Raw genomic sequence first — 17,293 nt, 5'->3', positions numbered from 1 at the left:
GGAGAAACAGATGTGAACAAGGAAAAACCCCAGGCCAACTCTTGGTTCACAGGATGCTAGTCATGGAGATTTTAACTACCTACTTGGCAGCCATCCTAAATCTTCTTTGTGGAGACTCGGACCAGCAGAGAGACCAACCCAGGCTTACTGCTGAAAATGGGGATGAGAACCAAGGACCACAAGCTGCTTCAGATCCACATGGTGAATGGGATGAGCAGGGGTGCTGGAACAATTGGTATCCTTGGGGTGCTGAGAGCCACTGAACCAAACTGTAAATCCTGTATATAATGAAAACCACTTCAAGATGGGATGTGGCAGCATTCCCAGTGCCCCTAGTTCCAGTACCTATAGGGGTGAGGGACTCCCATAACTTCCCCCAGTGGCACTAGCACCAGTGTGGCTCCAGCAAAGGAAGCAACATTGGGAGTCCCTGTATGAACCAACCACACATAGCTGCCACGTTTTAATCACTGTGTTATCCTTATCAAGTCTTGCTGCTCACACTTACTGCTTTTTTTCTGCACACACTTTAATACATCAGTGCTCATTCCCCCCATTATTAATCAGTTCCTGAAAAACATCCCTCTCTATTTTTATTTTACATTGGAAGTACATGCTAGATTATGAGAGTTATGTGAAAGCTCCTCCTTCAGCCCCTTCCCGTCTAGTTTAAAGGCTGCCCTACAAGCTCTGACAGTTTTCAGCCCAAGAGATAGCCCATCGCTTAAAGTAGAGACAGTGTAATTCTGACAGTCACCTCCCATCAGAGAAGAAAGCTGAATTTGTTCTGTGAATCCCAACCCTCCTCTTCATACCATCCACAAGCCATTGGTTGATATCCAGTAACCACCTTCTTCCTCCCAGCCCACTCAGGACTTCAAGGATCTCCAAAAAGATTAATGGTGTGTCAGCCCCATCTTCAGTCAGCTGATTGTTTATGTCTATATTTGTGTGTATAACAAGGATCTTTCTGTGGAGGTGACAAGGACCATTGGGGAGCATCTGATTGTTCTATCTGCATCTCCAAACCAACTTGCCCCTTCAAAAACTCTCAGTTTCCTTGCTCCTCTAGAACCTCCCATTACATTGATAAACTCTAAGCCCTTAAGATGTCATCTGGAGAGGTGCTGGTGCACCAAAGCTTCCTTCACCAGACCTAGACAGAACAGCTAGTCCTCTGCAAGGTCTCTCTCCCACCAAGGAAGGCACCTTCCTGTCTATCGTTGCATAATCTCCAAAGGTCCTGGCAAGTTTCACTCTTCTGCATTACCAGTTTGTTCTACCACCTGCCCACTTTCTCCTCTTCCCCCTCACCTGTTGCCCAGAGTTTGCCATTTCCTACCACTCCAGAACTGTATCAAATAACAATAGCATCACAGCCACTAACTGCCCCCTCAGTCTCCTTATCTAATATCCCCCAACCTTCCCAAATCATCATCTCCCCCCTCCTCACGGCTGACTGCCTTCTCTCAGGCCCTGTCCTCTCCATTCTGGCTCTCTCTGCCAGCACCATTATCATCCATTCGTTTCTTGGCAACTCTGTCCCTACCACACTCATAGCTGCAACGCTCCTCAAGAAATTCACTTTTGACCCCAGTGCTGTCAAGTGTGGCCCTAGATCAAATGTACTCTTCAAAGTGAAATACTATAGAAAATCATCTTCTCTGCAACCCCCTCACTGCCCACAGCATCCTTGGTCCATTTGAATTTGAACTCCAGAGCACTGAAAGCATTCTCCTCAGGGCAAAGGGTCCTCCCCTCTTCCATCTAGAGCTCCCTCATATTTGACCTCAGTATTTGACATGGGCTACACATCCCTCTCAGACTTTAGGCTGGTGTCTCTGCTTCCTCCCCACCTGATATCTCTCCTGTCTTTGTGCCTCACTCGCCTGTCATGCAAGACACCATTCTCTTCCACTTCTTCCCACTTGGGCACATCTTCACTTATCTCAACTACTACTTTTATGCTAATCACCCTCAAATCCCTCCCCTTTTGTCACACACAGTAACACCTGGCTCTTAACTTGCTCCACTCAAACATCAACAAGAGAGATACCCTCCCTTTTGGGTGGAGAAGGACTCTCAGATGCAGTCCCAATTCAACCACCTCCCTTCTCTCTGACCTCTTGTCTCCTCTCGGCCCTGAGCTCCCCTAGACTCTGAGCAAACCTTTGCACCTCAATCTATCCTCTAGACCTTCTCTGCTGAATCACTCCCTTCACAAGTCAGGTGTATGAGCACCCATCTCCATGGCCAGAGATCCCTCAGATCCAAATCCCAGTCTTTTCAGGATGCTTCAGCCATCTTCTCTCAGATGTACACGGAGAAGAACTGCATCAGCTCCATCCTGAGAGGACTTCACTGGTTCTCCATCTTCTACAAAGTCACTAGCCTCACCTTAGTAGTAGTAGTAGTAGTAGCATCATAGTGCCTAGGAGACCTAGTCATGGAAGGTGCTGTTCTTCAAGGCCCTTCATGTCCCAACTCAGACTACAACTGTGACCCTACCTCTCTTGATACCAGGTGCTACAGTAAAGGGGAGCAGTAAGGAGAAGGAGAAGCAGAAGGACAGCTCGCCCTCCCTGGCTGGTGCTGCTAAAATAACAGGAAGAACTCCCCTGCTGCTTTCAATCTTCTTTGACCATTGTGCAATATCCCTACTTGCTCCCTCTGCTCTGCCATTCCCAGGCAGCATCTTCCACTGCCAACACCTTAGCTATAGGGCTTAGGCTGCTCACCTCCCTCACTCCTCATCCTTGAAACGGTACTGCCTGCACCAGCTTCCTCAGACACTACTCTGGTGTAGCAGGCACTTGCTACTCACCCTTCACACCTCTCCCCGTTCCCCACCCTCACCTGCTTTCACACCCTCTTACTGGGGTATTGCCCTTGTACCAACTGCTGTGCATTGCAAGCCCCCTGTGTGAACAGAATCCCATACAAATAAACTGTATTTTACTTAGTTTGAATGATAAGGGCCTTCTGAATGCTGGTGCCATTGGGTGTGTGTCTGTGTGTGCTGGTGGATTGAGTGTGTGTGCTGTGTATTTGTGTAGCCATGGTGGTGTCAATGTGTATATCTGCAGTGACAAAGAGTATGTATGTGTACCACTATAATGAGAAGCGTGCTATGGTAAGATCAATGTGTGCATGTACATACAATTCACCAGTGTCTGCAAGAGGGGGAGATGGGGTTAGATTGCTCTAAGTAGCACAGGACTCAGGATTTTCTTTTCTGTTCCTCTCAAGGGTGAGAGCCATGGCACTGAGTGAGTGCCATCTGGGTACATGAGGTGACACTTGGTCACTGGAGACATAAAATCACAGGCAGTAGGGTAGGGAACAGAAATCATTTAAATATGTGAGAGAGGACATAATGGGCCAATTTAAACAAATGTGACCTTTTCTTTCGCTTTTTGACCATGGTCCTTGTGTGATTCTTACAGAGAGTATGAGATGGGGAGAAGGGAAATAAAGAAGGGAAGTAAAGAAAAGGGAGGAAAGGGACAGAGGGAAAAAGGAGTGGGAGAACACCTGAAGCTTCTTGTCTAGTACTAGGGACTCAGGACGAAACTTCCCTAGGGGTGGAGGGCTCTCAGCCTGAACCTGCAGAATCCTAAGTCTAGGACTTGCTGTAACAATGTTCAGGCTCTTGGAGACTTAGTCAGGAAAGACAGCTCTTTCTGCAGCCCCTGAGACAGGAGATTGGGAAAGGGATTCCTGCACCCTGCTGCAGGCTTAGACCCTGCTCTGCTCTCCTCTGCTCCGATCACTGCTACACCATCCCCAGGGCTTCTTGCATTGAACAGCTGCTGGGTCAGAATTAGGAAGGATTTTTTTCTAACTGTAAGAATCTGTTCAGAGATTTCCCCCTGTTAAAGGAAATCCCATGAAATAGGAAGCTGGGGTTGGAATGGGCTGACCTGTCACCCTACTGCATTTGTACTTCTCTCCCTTGGTATGTGCCAGCCGCAGAGCCCCTGCCAGGCCACGCTTCCAAAGCGCTGTCACCACTCACATACAGACAAAAAAATTACCTGTCAAAACCAACTGGACCCGCTTCCCTCTCTTTCTCTGTCTGGAACCTGCTCCTTGGAGGCAGCTGGACATCAGTGGCATGAGGTAGATGCTGGGCTGAAGGAACAGGTGATGTTGTGACTTCCCCTCCACTGGGGGAACCTTCCCTGAAGCAAAGAGAGAAAGAAACACTTTCCTGTGCAGAAGCCCAGTGAAACCCTCTAATCCCTCAAGGGAGACAGGGGAGCAGCAGAAACCAGCTGGAGAGAGACCGCAAAAGCCTGAGCTGCCAACTCAGTTTAACATCCCATAGCTTGGCTCTTACTCCAGGTCACTCACACACACACATGCTGCACAGCATAGCACAGCACCAGGCTGGGGTTTATATATTAAAACAAATGTTCTCTCCTTCCCCCCACCCCCCGCTCACTTTTCCCATTCCACCCTGGCCAACAACAAACACCCGCAGCCTGCTGGCCCTAACGCAATGTAATCCAACCCCTTGCCATTGTTCCCCCTTTCATAAGGTCTATATTTGACTCTGCTGCAGCAGCACGTGTGTGGGTCTGTGTGTGTGCATGCACGCGCACGCTCCGATATTTGTTCAGAGCCTCATTCCCCAGATGCCCGGGATTGCTTAGAAATAGCTTCCATGGGCAGCAGGGGTGTGTGTGTGTATTGGGGAGGTGGGGGTGGCAAAGAGAGGAGAGAGGGTTAAGGGCAGAGGTGAAACAGCGTCTGGCTCTTCCTGTGTAATTTTCACCATTTCAGCGATCTGTCACCCGGTGGAGAGTGGCTGTGTTGAAATACAGCTATGCACACGCTCAGCAAGTGTGGTTGGGACCTGGGGCAGATCCTGGGAAGGATGGGAAAGGCCTAAGTGGTAGTGCAAACTCCCTCATGCTGCTCACCCTTCCTCAGCCTGCTCTGGAGGCCGTCCTCCAATGGTAAAAATGGAGTTCAATCTCCAAGACCCTTTCAGTTCTTCGTCGGCCTCTCAGCTGAGGCTGCCATTGAGGACAAGGGATGGGACAACGAATGCCATTAGCAATGGTGGTTTTGTGGTACACACACCAGCATCAGAGGAACTGGGCTGGGACACCCCCGCCTCAGCACTGCATTCTCTGCTATCCTAAAGTCCCCATGGCCACCCACTGCTACATTTTCTGTACCTCAGAGTCCTCGGGGATGTTGTTCAAACCCAGAGCCAGATTCTCCATGACCTTGAACTTAAGCCCTTGGGGCCACTGCATAAACTCAGCACTAGGCTCATTAGTTCACAGGACTCCACCTCACTTTTGGCCCTGCCAGATGACTCTTGTGCCAAACCAGAGCAAGGGGACATTCCCATTAAATAGAAAGGCTGTACATTTAAAACCAATAAACAGTATCCTTGTTTCACACAAAGCACAGATCACCCCTGGAACTCACTGCCCCGAGATATCAAGGCAATAAGCCTAGTTGGACTCAAAAGGATTGGAGGTTGACATGGATAATGAGAACCACCAGAACGATTATAATAAGGATTTCAAAAATAGTTTCTGAAGGATACAAAGCCTCCAGCTCCTAGGCTCTTAAGCCACTCTCTAGCTCAGAGTGATTAAGAAGAAGCAGTAGGTAGGTTATTCCTTAATTATTCCCTAGAGGATTCTTGTACCTTCTACAGAGGCATGTGGTAGTGGCCACTGTCAGAGATAGAATTCTGGACTTGGGGCAAATCCATCCATGCACGTGCATAGGTGCCAGCATCTCAATGGAGGGGAGGCAACTTGCAGTTCCCATATTCAAAGGCTGTTTGGGCCAAAGGTGATTAAGTTGCACCCCTGCTTCAGTAGTGCCTGGCGGCCTTGCAGCTCCGTGCAAGCTGTATCCTCTTCTGCTCCAGAGCCCATCCTCCCTCCTCTGACCTGCCTATGTTCTGCCTCTTGTCTGCCCTGCACCAGGCATAGGGGTCTCCTGTGCCAGGGGTATTCCTTGTGTGCATTTATGTCTGCCCTGTGGATTCCATGCTGTAGCTTGGCTGGCACAAGGGGCTCCTTGGTGACAACTAACTGGGCCCTAGTTGGATCTCTGGGCAGATCCAGTATGGCAGTTCCTATGTGCCTAAGGGAGGATACATGTTAATATCGTAATGAGCATGCTTGCCCAACAGTGAGAGCAAGAACCCGTTGGAGTGAAAGGAACGAGTCATAGGTCATTTTGTGAAGGGCCGGGCCCCACATCCACTCTAGGCAGGAGGGGGCAGAGTGACCACAAAAAAAGAAGGGAGTCTTGGAGGCTGAGGCTCCAAGAGAAGGGAAGAAGACAGTGGTTTACAGGCAACAACCTGGGAGCTGCCCAGGGTTGCTAACCCAACATGTACAAAAATCACAAGTCCAACTGCACAAAATCATGAGATTTGCCCCGCATTCATGAGATTTTATTTTAAAGATTATACTGTGGTTTTTGGTTCGTCTTTAGATTTTTGAGCTGTCCCTGCCCAACCCCACTGTGTGCATGGGAGAGAGAGTTTGAGTTGCCACTCTCCCAAAGGTACAGACTAGAGTGAGTTGGGCCCTGGCTGCAGGCTGCCTACTAGTGCAGAGCTTCCAGCTTCTCATCCCCCAGCCCAAAATGTTAACTCCCTAACCCCACCTCTGCTCCTCCTGAAGCTCCAGGACTCCACCTCACCTCTCCCAGACCTGGAGGGCAGCTGCAGCAGGGTCCCCTCTTTCGCTTCTCATGCCTGGGGCAGGGGGCAACTTCAGGGCTCATCACTCCCCTCTCCTCCTTCCCAGGCCTGGTGTTGCTGAGATGGAGAGGGGAGGATCAGCCTGACCCCTTATTCACAGGAGGGGAGGAGGGAGCAGAGCCACCCTGAACTTCTGGGCTCTTTCTGCTCCCTCCTCCCCAGCGTAGAGCTCTGCCTGCTTCCTGCACCAGCCCTGACCGCCTGCTCTTCCCCAGGAGAGGGGCAAGTGGGGAAGATGGCCAATCGGAGGGCGGCTTTCCTCTGGGGAGACTGGCTCCAGACCATGGGTTGCTCAGGTTGAACTCAGGAGAGTGGGCAGCAGCACTAGGGAGCAGCCCGCAAGCAGGAGTCAACCATGCTGGATGGGCAACAGTGTGTAGGGATCCCTAACAACACAGCACCACTAGGGAGGGGGGTAACTGCCCTCCATGGATGTACTACTCCAGTCATGCCTGGAAGGAGGGTCCTCACAAGTAGGCAGGGGCTGGGTTAGGACTTCTGCGTTTATGTTTGATTGTAATCTCTAGGCTGCTACCCAGGATATTTGCCCACTCTCCTTCCTGCCCGAGACCTCAGTAATGAATCCTCCTCCCTGTCTAGTGTTTGTGGCGTCTGAGCATGTGGTACCCACAGCATGCATCCAGTATCATCTAGGAGAGCTGGGGTATCCCACTCCCACAGCAACACCTGGCCGCAGGGTCAGCTACAGTAGAGTCCACGGTCTCTTCCTCCAACCACAGTCTCAGCTTCGAGGGGCTCAGAACAGACAATGAGCAATTATGAGGAGCCCATCATTTCCAGCCAAAGCTCTTGGGGGTGCTCAGCCCTTGGGGGGGTGAGGGCGTAAGGCGGGAAGCTGATTCCAGACTGACTGGCTCCTTGGCCTGAAGAGTTCTTGTGAAGCAGCACGCTCAGCCACACGCCAGCTGTGTCCTAAGGAAAGGTAATTCCTTCTTGGCCTGCCCGGACCTGTCCCTATAAACAACCAGAGCTCCACAGGCAAAGCAGTGTTATGGATTTCACAAGAAACATCTCTTCCAAGCCGGAGGAGTGAGCAAGGTACGGAGAAAAGCCTCACACAAGCTCTGGTTCCTCAGGAGCCTATACATAGCCAGATACCCCAGTCCGACAGACCCTCGGGACAGACAAAGATCAGGGCAAACCCATGTCTGTGCAGGGATGAGCATGCAGATGGCCCCCGTTACAGAATAAAGTCATCATAAAAGGTGAGCAGCCCACACACCACATGAGACCTCCCCTCTCCCTAGCCACACAGGCAAAGCACCGTCTCTTCCTGCACACACAGGAGAGGCTGCCCCTGCTCCCCCTTCACACATCTAGGCAAGGCATCCCCCTTCTACACAAACATATAAGAGATAGCATCCCCTGCCTTTGCACACCCACAGGTGAACCTTCTGCCCCACCTATAGGTGAAGCCCCTTTGTGTAGGCAGACAGGTGAGGCCCACCATCACACCTACACCTCATGCACACCCCCCACCTCTCCAGCACAGGTGATGACCCATGTGCTAGAAGCCAATTAATTTCAAAACACTTCTTTTTTAGCAGGACAAGTTAAACAAGTTTTAACACAAAGTAACAGATTCCAAACCCCTGGAGGAGGCAGGCAATCCCTCCAGTCTCTGCCCAGAACAGGGCTTCCCACTGTGGAAGAGGCTTAATACCGTGGAACCATTTGTCAGGGCCAGTGGCAGGTTGCCACATATAGTTATTATTTTAGCATTGACTATTTGTATTGTAGAAGCACCCAGCACCTCCTCTGAGATCAGAGCCCCATGGTGCTTGGGGCTCTACAAACTCATAGTAAGATATAGTCCCCATACCGAAGGACTAACGAGTATGGCAATTGAGCTTTTGTGGGCAGACCCCGGAGTCCTATTGACTCCAACAGGGCTCTGTGTAGGTGGAGGGGTCCAACTATGCACAGCTAGTTGCAAGATTGCAGCCTCATTAAAGGCAAGATGGAACAAGTGAGTGTAACCAACAAGCAGAGGAAGGTGAGAAGAGAGGATGAGGGGGAAGGTAATAAGATCACGTTTATAGAAGACCTTGGTTTCTGTTGCCCCGCACCTTGTGGAGTTACGTACAACAGGGCAAAGTGGGTGTAAAAGAGAACCCTTCTGATCTGGTAAGGTTTCGCACTCTCTCTGTATTGCAGTTATTTATGCAGGGTAACACCACCACTCAGTTAATCACAAATTCCTTTATTAAATCTAAAGGCCAAATGGTATTTACACAAGTGCTCGAAACATGCCTAAATAATAAGCAATTTACTACAGCCGAACACTAACAAAACATTTATAAACATTTGATCAACATACTTACAAACAGATTAAAGCCAGGGGTGCTTAGACCCACATTGGTCAGCTCTACCTTGGTCACCCAGGTATTAACTACGCACCCTTTCAGAGTTTGCTTATCTATACCTTTTAACACAAAGCGATGGCATTTTAATTAATCAGACCTTAGTTAAGGCCAGATGAAGGAATTTCTTATATAGCCAATTATTTACTGTATCTTGTACCCAATTAACCATGTTTTAGTTCTATTACTTTAGCCCAAACAAGGTAACACTGGTATTCTGCAGGGTCACTGCAAGTTTGACACAACAACTCTTCTTTCTGGTTCCATGATTTGGGAATATTTTTCAGGGTAATATCCCAACTCAATTTAAAACTATAGTTCACCCAACTCTAATGTGGGCCTATATTCCTACATTTCCCACTTTAAAACCTATGTACTATGTGCCTTTTACTACATTAAGCATTTCAAACATACTTCTGCAATTTTGCAAAGTTCTGTACAACCACTAAATTCTTCCTTGCTATGCAATTTGGAGACTGTTCCCTCAGAGCGAACCTACATGCTGGCATCTCTAACACCTGCACATGTAAGTGTCCCAGGAGCAAACAGCAGTACAAGTCTGACTGTCCAGATATTGTCTTGCAACAGTACCTGAGGAGGAAAACAAGACAAACACCAAATAAATATGGGTTGCAGTGCTTTCCAGTATTTCACTGAAAACAGTCTGACCAAGGTTTTTTTCATAAACTTCATGGTATTGGACCATTGTTAATTTCTCACTCTGTATCAATTAATATTTCATCACTATTACCAAATTTTTAACTTTTCTGTGGTGATAAAAGAAGGCAACCTTCCTTGTTCTATATTACTTGAGGCCAATTTTACAACTTCTGGTATGTATGTACTATATACTGTCTGTGTTTTTGCTTTTGCTTTTGACCTTTCATGATAGCAAATTAACTATCCTGTACATTTTAAAAAATCATTTACATCATGCATATAAACCAGTTAAAAGCTCTTCATCAATTAGTGCTTTGCTTTGTTGTTTTTTAAAATGCAGTACAATTCTCTAGATGCTAAATCTTGCTAAAACTCTGCTTATTTAATAAATCCAGTACTTCTGCTGCTAGCTTCTGTTAAAATGTTTGGTCATGTTCCTAGAGTGTCTCCATGTCAGCTTGGTTTCTGAGCTACATACCAGTCCCAAACAGTTCAGCTTCCATGCCATTTCTATTAACTCCTCTCTGGTTTCATTGCTGCCCCAACTTGGCAGGTTTATGCATTTTAAAGTTTACATTTTTGTCCATAAAGTCCTTTTAATAGTTTTTAGACCATTTTTTACCAAACTCCAGTGAATGCAAATTAGTGAAATTCAATAACACTGGTACATGAATAAACTGAACATTGTTATACAATGTTTCTTCAGTAGATTTTACCCTCACCCATTATTTGGGCCTGTTTTCAATCTAGGACATTTCAATTTTTCTTTCTTTACATTTTCTTATATAAATTGACTGAAAATATTTTTTGTTTTGATACAATTATTTTTCCATTTATGAAACCCCACCATATAGGTTTCTCATTCCTTCAGAACATTTACTTTACACCATAGTTGAACAAACTTTGGGATAGGATTTTAATGGATATGCTCCATTTCTTATATTTGCTTATCTTCCTTGGTGCTGGGTTGCTTTCTGCTGCCAAAGCACACAACCGTGTGAAAAAGAAAACAACCTACTCTGGCTCCCTTTTGAAGCTTTTATAGAATTTTAATTAAATAACATGTCATGTTTACATTTTATTTACACCTTTTCCAGTATACACCACATATTGTATGGGAATGCACATTCCTTCTATAGTTTGACCCCATTCTTTATTTGCCATAAAATCATATTAGCCATATCACTTTTCACATGAAGTGAGACTGTTTGTTTTGTGCTTACTGAGTTTCCATATGCCCCTATGAAAGTAACACCTCATTACTCAGAAAAGACTCAGGGTTCCTAACATTGCTTCTCTCGTTCCATCCCCCTGCTGTTGCTCAAGATGCACTGTGTCTTTGATTTTTTGTTCTTCTGCAGCTATTTTAGTTTTATTACTGAAAATAGATCAGGGTCTCTCCCCACTATCCTGGTTCTGGACATCTCTGGCACAGCCAAGATTAGATCCTCTGGTCCTTATTTAGAAAGAGCTTGAACTTTATAAAAGCACTAAGATACCCAAAGAGTTAAATGCTAAACAACAAAACCAAACAACACTAGTTGCCTGTGTTTGGCAAAAAGTGTCAGTTTTGCGACTTTGAATGAAAGATTCAGATGGATTTGTAGTGAAATCTTTTTTAAGCCCATTAATTTTACACATATAAAATAGGGGTTGACAAAGAAGGCATGTTTCTTTAGGTTTTTAAACCTTTGCATAATTACACAAATATAGCTGTATTTCTTGTAAACATCCCGTATGTTGCTCTAATTATTATTTTTTTTTTTAAAACACAACTGTACCCAGAGATCATTCTGTATTTGTACATTCGGAAGTAGTCAAACTCAAATGGAAACCTATTTTCTATTTGATTTTAACTAAATTGTCCACAAGCAAATGATTCAAATCAAATTTTGTCTCTGCCTCCAGCAGTCATTTACAATCGATTATTTACAGACGCATTAATGGGAAGGGCCCATTTCCTTCAGAATGGCTGTACAAGCATAGAGCTGGTGGTTGTCACTCCCTAAACCTCCCCTTTGCATAATTTGTTTGATTACTAAGCATTTTACCAGGCATATCTGCATGGAGTTAAACTGCCATAAAATAACTGGGTTTTCTTATCAAACCCAAGCACTTTCTTTCCCCTTTTTACCTAATTTTGCTTTCATTCTTTTTACTACACCAGCTTGCTTAATCCCTCCAGCACACTGTAAAGTTTTTAATGTGTGTATAAACACTCCCTTTAACTCCTCACTCTTTTTCCTTAAATCATGTACTTATCTTCCAAAGTGATACATTTATCAGCTGATTGCTCTGGGCTCTGAGCTTATCTTTGTGCTTTTTTTGCACTTATTCTTCAGCTACAATTATGGTTCTCCTCATGGTCACCCATGTGTCTTAGTTAAAATTTCAGCAGCCCTCACCAGACTTCTACCGTGATTTGCCAGGAATTTATTTATGGCATTCAACAGACCACTGCCTGCTCTGCCAAACTGTCTTTTACATAGGTATCCCAGGTATCTCCCTCTTTCCCCTTATGTTACTGAATTTCTGTTGGAGAGAATTTTATACTGGTCTCAGCTTGCTACCTCTTCACTCTAGGGCTTAGAACAACTGAGACTAGTGTGGTTTGTCCCACCTGCATCACCGCAATGTTGGAATCATTATTATTTATACAGGGTATCATCACCACACTAAAGTTAACCATAAATTCTTTTTTAAATCCAAAGGCCAAATGACATTTATATAAGTGCTCTAAACATGTGTAAAAAGCCTAAATAATAAGTAGTTTACTACAGCCAGACAGCAACAAAACACTTATAAGTATTTGATCAAATTACTTACAAACATGCTAAAACCCGGGTTGCTTAAACCCACATTCATCAGCCCTACCTTGAATAGGCAGCTATGAGCAATTAACCCTTTACTTTTGTATGCGTTTAACAAACAATCAATGTCATTGCCAATTATCGGGCCTTAGCTAAGGCCAGCTGAAGGAGTTTCTTATATAGCCAATTATTTACTGCACTTTGTACTCACTTAACCATGTTTTAGTTTTATCACTTTAGCCCAAACCTTAAATAAGATAACACTGGTATTTTGAAGGGTCACTACAAGTTTAACTGCACTCTTCTTTCTCATAATCTCATTCTTTTCAGTTCCATGATTTGAGCCTATTGCTCATGCTAATATCCCAACTCAATTTAAAACTATAGTTCACCCAAATCTAACGTGGGCCTATATTCCTACAGTCTGCACCAGGGTAAATGATTGCACAAGGTGTAGGGCAAGAGACGATTAGGTCTGCTATGATTTTTTCTCTCCAGCTATTTAGATGACCAGTGGGAGTCACTGAGAATTGGGATATTATATGGAATTGAAATGTAGTGCTAAGAAAGGCTGAAGAACATCGGATTGGCATTTTCAGTTCTTGTCATCTTCATCAGCTGCTCCATATCAAGTGGCAGGACAAGGTCAGAAATGAGGATATTCAAAGCCAAACCCAGCAACCGCCTTCATTAGCACTAGTTCGGTTTTGGCAGTTTCTAGGTATGGACATATTATTAGAATGGAAGATCAATGAATTCCAAAGCCTGTCCCCCAGCGAATGCTGCTATGTGGCTGGTGATCATGTGAGCACCAAAAATATCAGTGGCGTGATAAGATTGCTAGCAATGGACATAAGCTGAACATACAGTTAGATCACCTGAAGTATCTTGTCAGTGACTGACCCAGGTGGTGCTCGATTAGCAAGGAGACCACATCCTTTTGGGATTTGCCATGGTGCTGAGGAATCACTGAGATCTATTTGATTTCTGTGTGTTTATATTTTATAAAAAATATACCTACATATGTTTATTTAAGTAACTTGAATCCATCTAGCTGTCCTAAAAGCTTTCTATTGTAACCATTCCCACTGATTATGTGTTACACCCACCTGTTGAGTCTTGTCTTGAATGGAATTGTATGCTCTTTGGGGTAAGGAGCCAGGCCTACCCAGTGAGTGGGTCTGTTATTTCACACTTCCATGGTGGGGTACAGCCAGTCAGATGCCAATCTGTCTCATCAGCTTGACATAGGTGACTATGAACGTGAGCGGACTGAGCCTGCACTGCCTCCCTCTGGCGCAGAGACAGTATTTCTCAGACTCCTGACGTCCACTCCATCACCAGTAGGGGTTGTAAATGCTTTACTAAATAGGGGGATTCGTCTCTCCACAGGGTGGCACCTGCCCCTCCGGGGGTCTCTTTTATACTGTTACAGTGGTCTATATAAAGTGCTGCCGCTTGGAAAGTATTTTGAAGAGATTCTTTCCTGCTCTTCACTGAGGGTCATAAATTCAGCTGGTATTTAAGAGAATCTCAAATGTGTTTCCAGGGTCATTTGGTGGGGGCTTTAGCATCAGCCAGAGGCCCCTTAAAATAAAGGGATTATTGGGAGTCCAGTGTTAGATTACCTGGTGCTTGTTAATTGAACTTCAGAAGCTTTAGTGAGCAACTGGCTCCAGCAGAGAGCAGCGCTTTGGTATTAACAGTGTTATACAGATGAATATAATATAACGTAACATAATGCTCCCACAGCATCTCACACCTCAGCTCCTAGTGCAGGGGTGAATCGGCTTCCCAGTTTGCAGAAACACAGGGGTAGGAGAGACAAGAAGGAGTAAATAAAGAGTAGAGTAATGGGCATCAGAGCTGCTGGGTTCTGTTTTTAGGTTTGGGAGAGGAGTGTTTTATAGTGGTTATAGGACGGGACTGGGACTCAGGACTCCTGAGTTTTGTTGCTGATTCTGTCTCTAATTCATTGTTTGACATTGAGGAAGTCACTTAGGGTTTAATGTTGAGAGGTGCTGAGCACCATTAATTCCAAGAGGAGTCAATAGGAGCAGTGAGTGCTCAAAATATCTGAGAATCAGGCCCTTAACTTCTTGTTAGGCTTAATTAATGTGTGTTTGTAAAGTGCTTTGCGATCCTAAGCTGAAAGGTCTCTAAAAGAGCACGGGGCTCAAATCATTGTCACCTACATCATATACCCACACAGCAACTCAGACAGGGCTCAACTTGAAAGCTCCAAGACAGCAAGGCCCAGTGGAAATGAGAAACCTCATCGGCTATGAAAATTTCATCAGCTGGCGCTGGGGAGGCAAGAATCTGGAAACACAGAGCAGATGGGCAGCCTGGATTCTTGGAGCCATTGTTCTTCTGCCTGTTATCTGACCCCAGTGCAGAGAGAGGATTTGGAGAATTTATGGAGGGACAAGTATCGAAGGCTTTCTTGAAATATCCCTGACTGACACATTGTCCAAGGCAGCAGGCACCTGCTGGGTGTGGTTCAGAAGTTCTAGTTTCTTCCCAAGCACATCATTCCCAAGGTCATGGAAGCAGAACCCGGCTAAATCCCTGTCTTCAGTTGTGAGATAAGAGATCTGTCTGAAGGGCTCAGCAGCATTGTGAGCCAATATGCCAGCCTTTCATCACTGGGTGTGGACCTGGTGGGGTCACAGAGGAAGCAAGTTTAAGGGTTTCATCCAAGTACCCGAGGGGCTTTTTCCAACTGATAACATCTCATCTCCATTTGGCGCTGTTCATTTACCACATCAATATCTGCTCAGGAGATGCTAAGGACTGAAAAACAATCTGGGTGGAAAGGGCTGCCTGCAGTACAGACAGGAATGAGAGACAATGGGCAGGATTATTCTGGTCTAAAACTGGAATAGTAGGGGGTACTTCAGGTCAGGATTCAGAGAGCTCGGGGAGCGGGGCAAGACTGGAATAGCAGGAGATTGCAGATCAGGAGTAAGAGGTACTGGCAGAACTATGTGGTAGTCCCTGAGTTTGAACAGTCCTTGCCCACATTCTCCCTGCCTCTACCCATTCTCCTCAGTCCCTGCACTTTTAGGAGCACACAGTTGCTCTGTCCTATCTCTCGTTAAGTGGATTTTTCCATTCTGCACCCACCTCTTTCCTTCCCCACTTGGCCCCGCATACAGGCTAGGATCCTCTGTTTATAGCATCATAACTATTCCCATAGCAACACACTATGATGATGTGCCCCCAGGACTGAGTCTGATGTGCAGCCTTCCGGGAAGGGGAGGCAGGGTTTTTGTTGGGAATTACAACGAGAGTCCTGTAGCAGGACTCAATTCTAATTGGGAATTAGTTACATAACAAGGGAAAGATGCTGTGGATGGATCTGGGCACGGGTATCTTCTAAAGTAACACAGTTGGGAAATATCTGAGGCAGGAGAATTGTCTCTTGTTCTTGGGAAGCTTGCCAGAGTGCCCTGCATTCAGTAAGGAAAAGACTCCTGCATGTACATGCAAGTCATAGTGTCAGTCCGTTAGATTCTGCCCATGATTCCATCCAGGAGTACAGTCCTAGTGCTGCAGAATCAGATTTCTGTGTTTTGGCCTCCCATTCATTTGATGTGTGGAACTTCTGTGTTAATAGGCCACCCAGCCGCTAGTGGCAATGTGACCCCTCTCCCCCTCTCTGAGCTGGGAAAAGGTGGAGGAGTGAAAGCAGGCAGCCTTCTGCATGTTGTTTTCGGGACACTGAATTCCCCTCCCCCATGAGGAAGCAGTGCCTCCAGGGCAGGGTTAGGTGGATGTGGGTGGAAGCTTGGGACTGAGCAAACACATGCACTGAATTTCCCCTCATCCAGGCTGGGGGCTATTGGTGGAATCAGGTGGAGAAGCCAGCGAGAGCCCATGTGGAGCAGCCTGTCCCCTCTCTGTGTCACCTATGCAGTGTAGTAGTAGCTCTGAGGGACCCAGGATGTCAGCGCGACAAGGGTAGTAAGAGCATTAGTGGACCAACTTCTGTTGGGGGGAAGGAGAAGCTTTGGCGCCACACAGAGCTCTTCCTCAGGTCCGGGAAAGGAAATTTAGCATTAGCATCACAGCTAAATGCAAGGTGGACCAGATGGTTTAGCACAGGTAGTTAGCACATATTGTAAGGGCCCATTCAAGGGGAAGTGGCCTGTAGTCATAGGACATAAAGTGTGGCTGGAAAGCTTGTCCCTCTCACCAACAGATGCTGGGCGAAGAAAAGGTATTCTCTCTCCCCCTTCCCCGGTTTTCCCTCCCCCCCGTCTCCCCTCCCTATCCCTGAAGTGTGATTGACCAAGAGAGGCACCTCCCCCCTGTCACCTCCCTCAAGGCACCTGGAAGATGCTCGTGGACGTGGGACAGCCCAGCTCTGTGAGCTGCTCCCCGCCAGGGCTTGTCTACATGGGGACATTTGCCAGCACGAGAGCCCCGCTACAGTGACTCCGGTGTAACCACCCTGTAGGTAGCGGACCCGCCTGCTCTGCTCTAACCGCACCCAGTCTGGGCAGAGCAGCCCTTTAGGGCGCGTCTACACTGGATGCAACACTCCCCCACACCCCCGCCCCGGCAGCGAGTCGCAGCGCTCGGGACTGACTCGAGCTCGAGAGTCGCGCGCTACGGCGCTAAAAGGAGCCGCGCATCCATAACTCCCCCCCCCCACCACCACCACCACCGTCCCCTCGTTGCCA

This window comes from Emydura macquarii, unplaced genomic scaffold (genome assembly GCF_026122565.2).
Source record: "Emydura macquarii macquarii isolate MOO-44397 ecotype Brisbane River unplaced genomic scaffold, CSIRO-AGI_Emac_v2 contig_781, whole genome shotgun sequence".
NCBI lineage: Eukaryota > Metazoa > Chordata > Testudines > Chelidae > Emydura > Emydura macquarii.
This window is presented reverse-complemented; position numbering follows the sequence as displayed.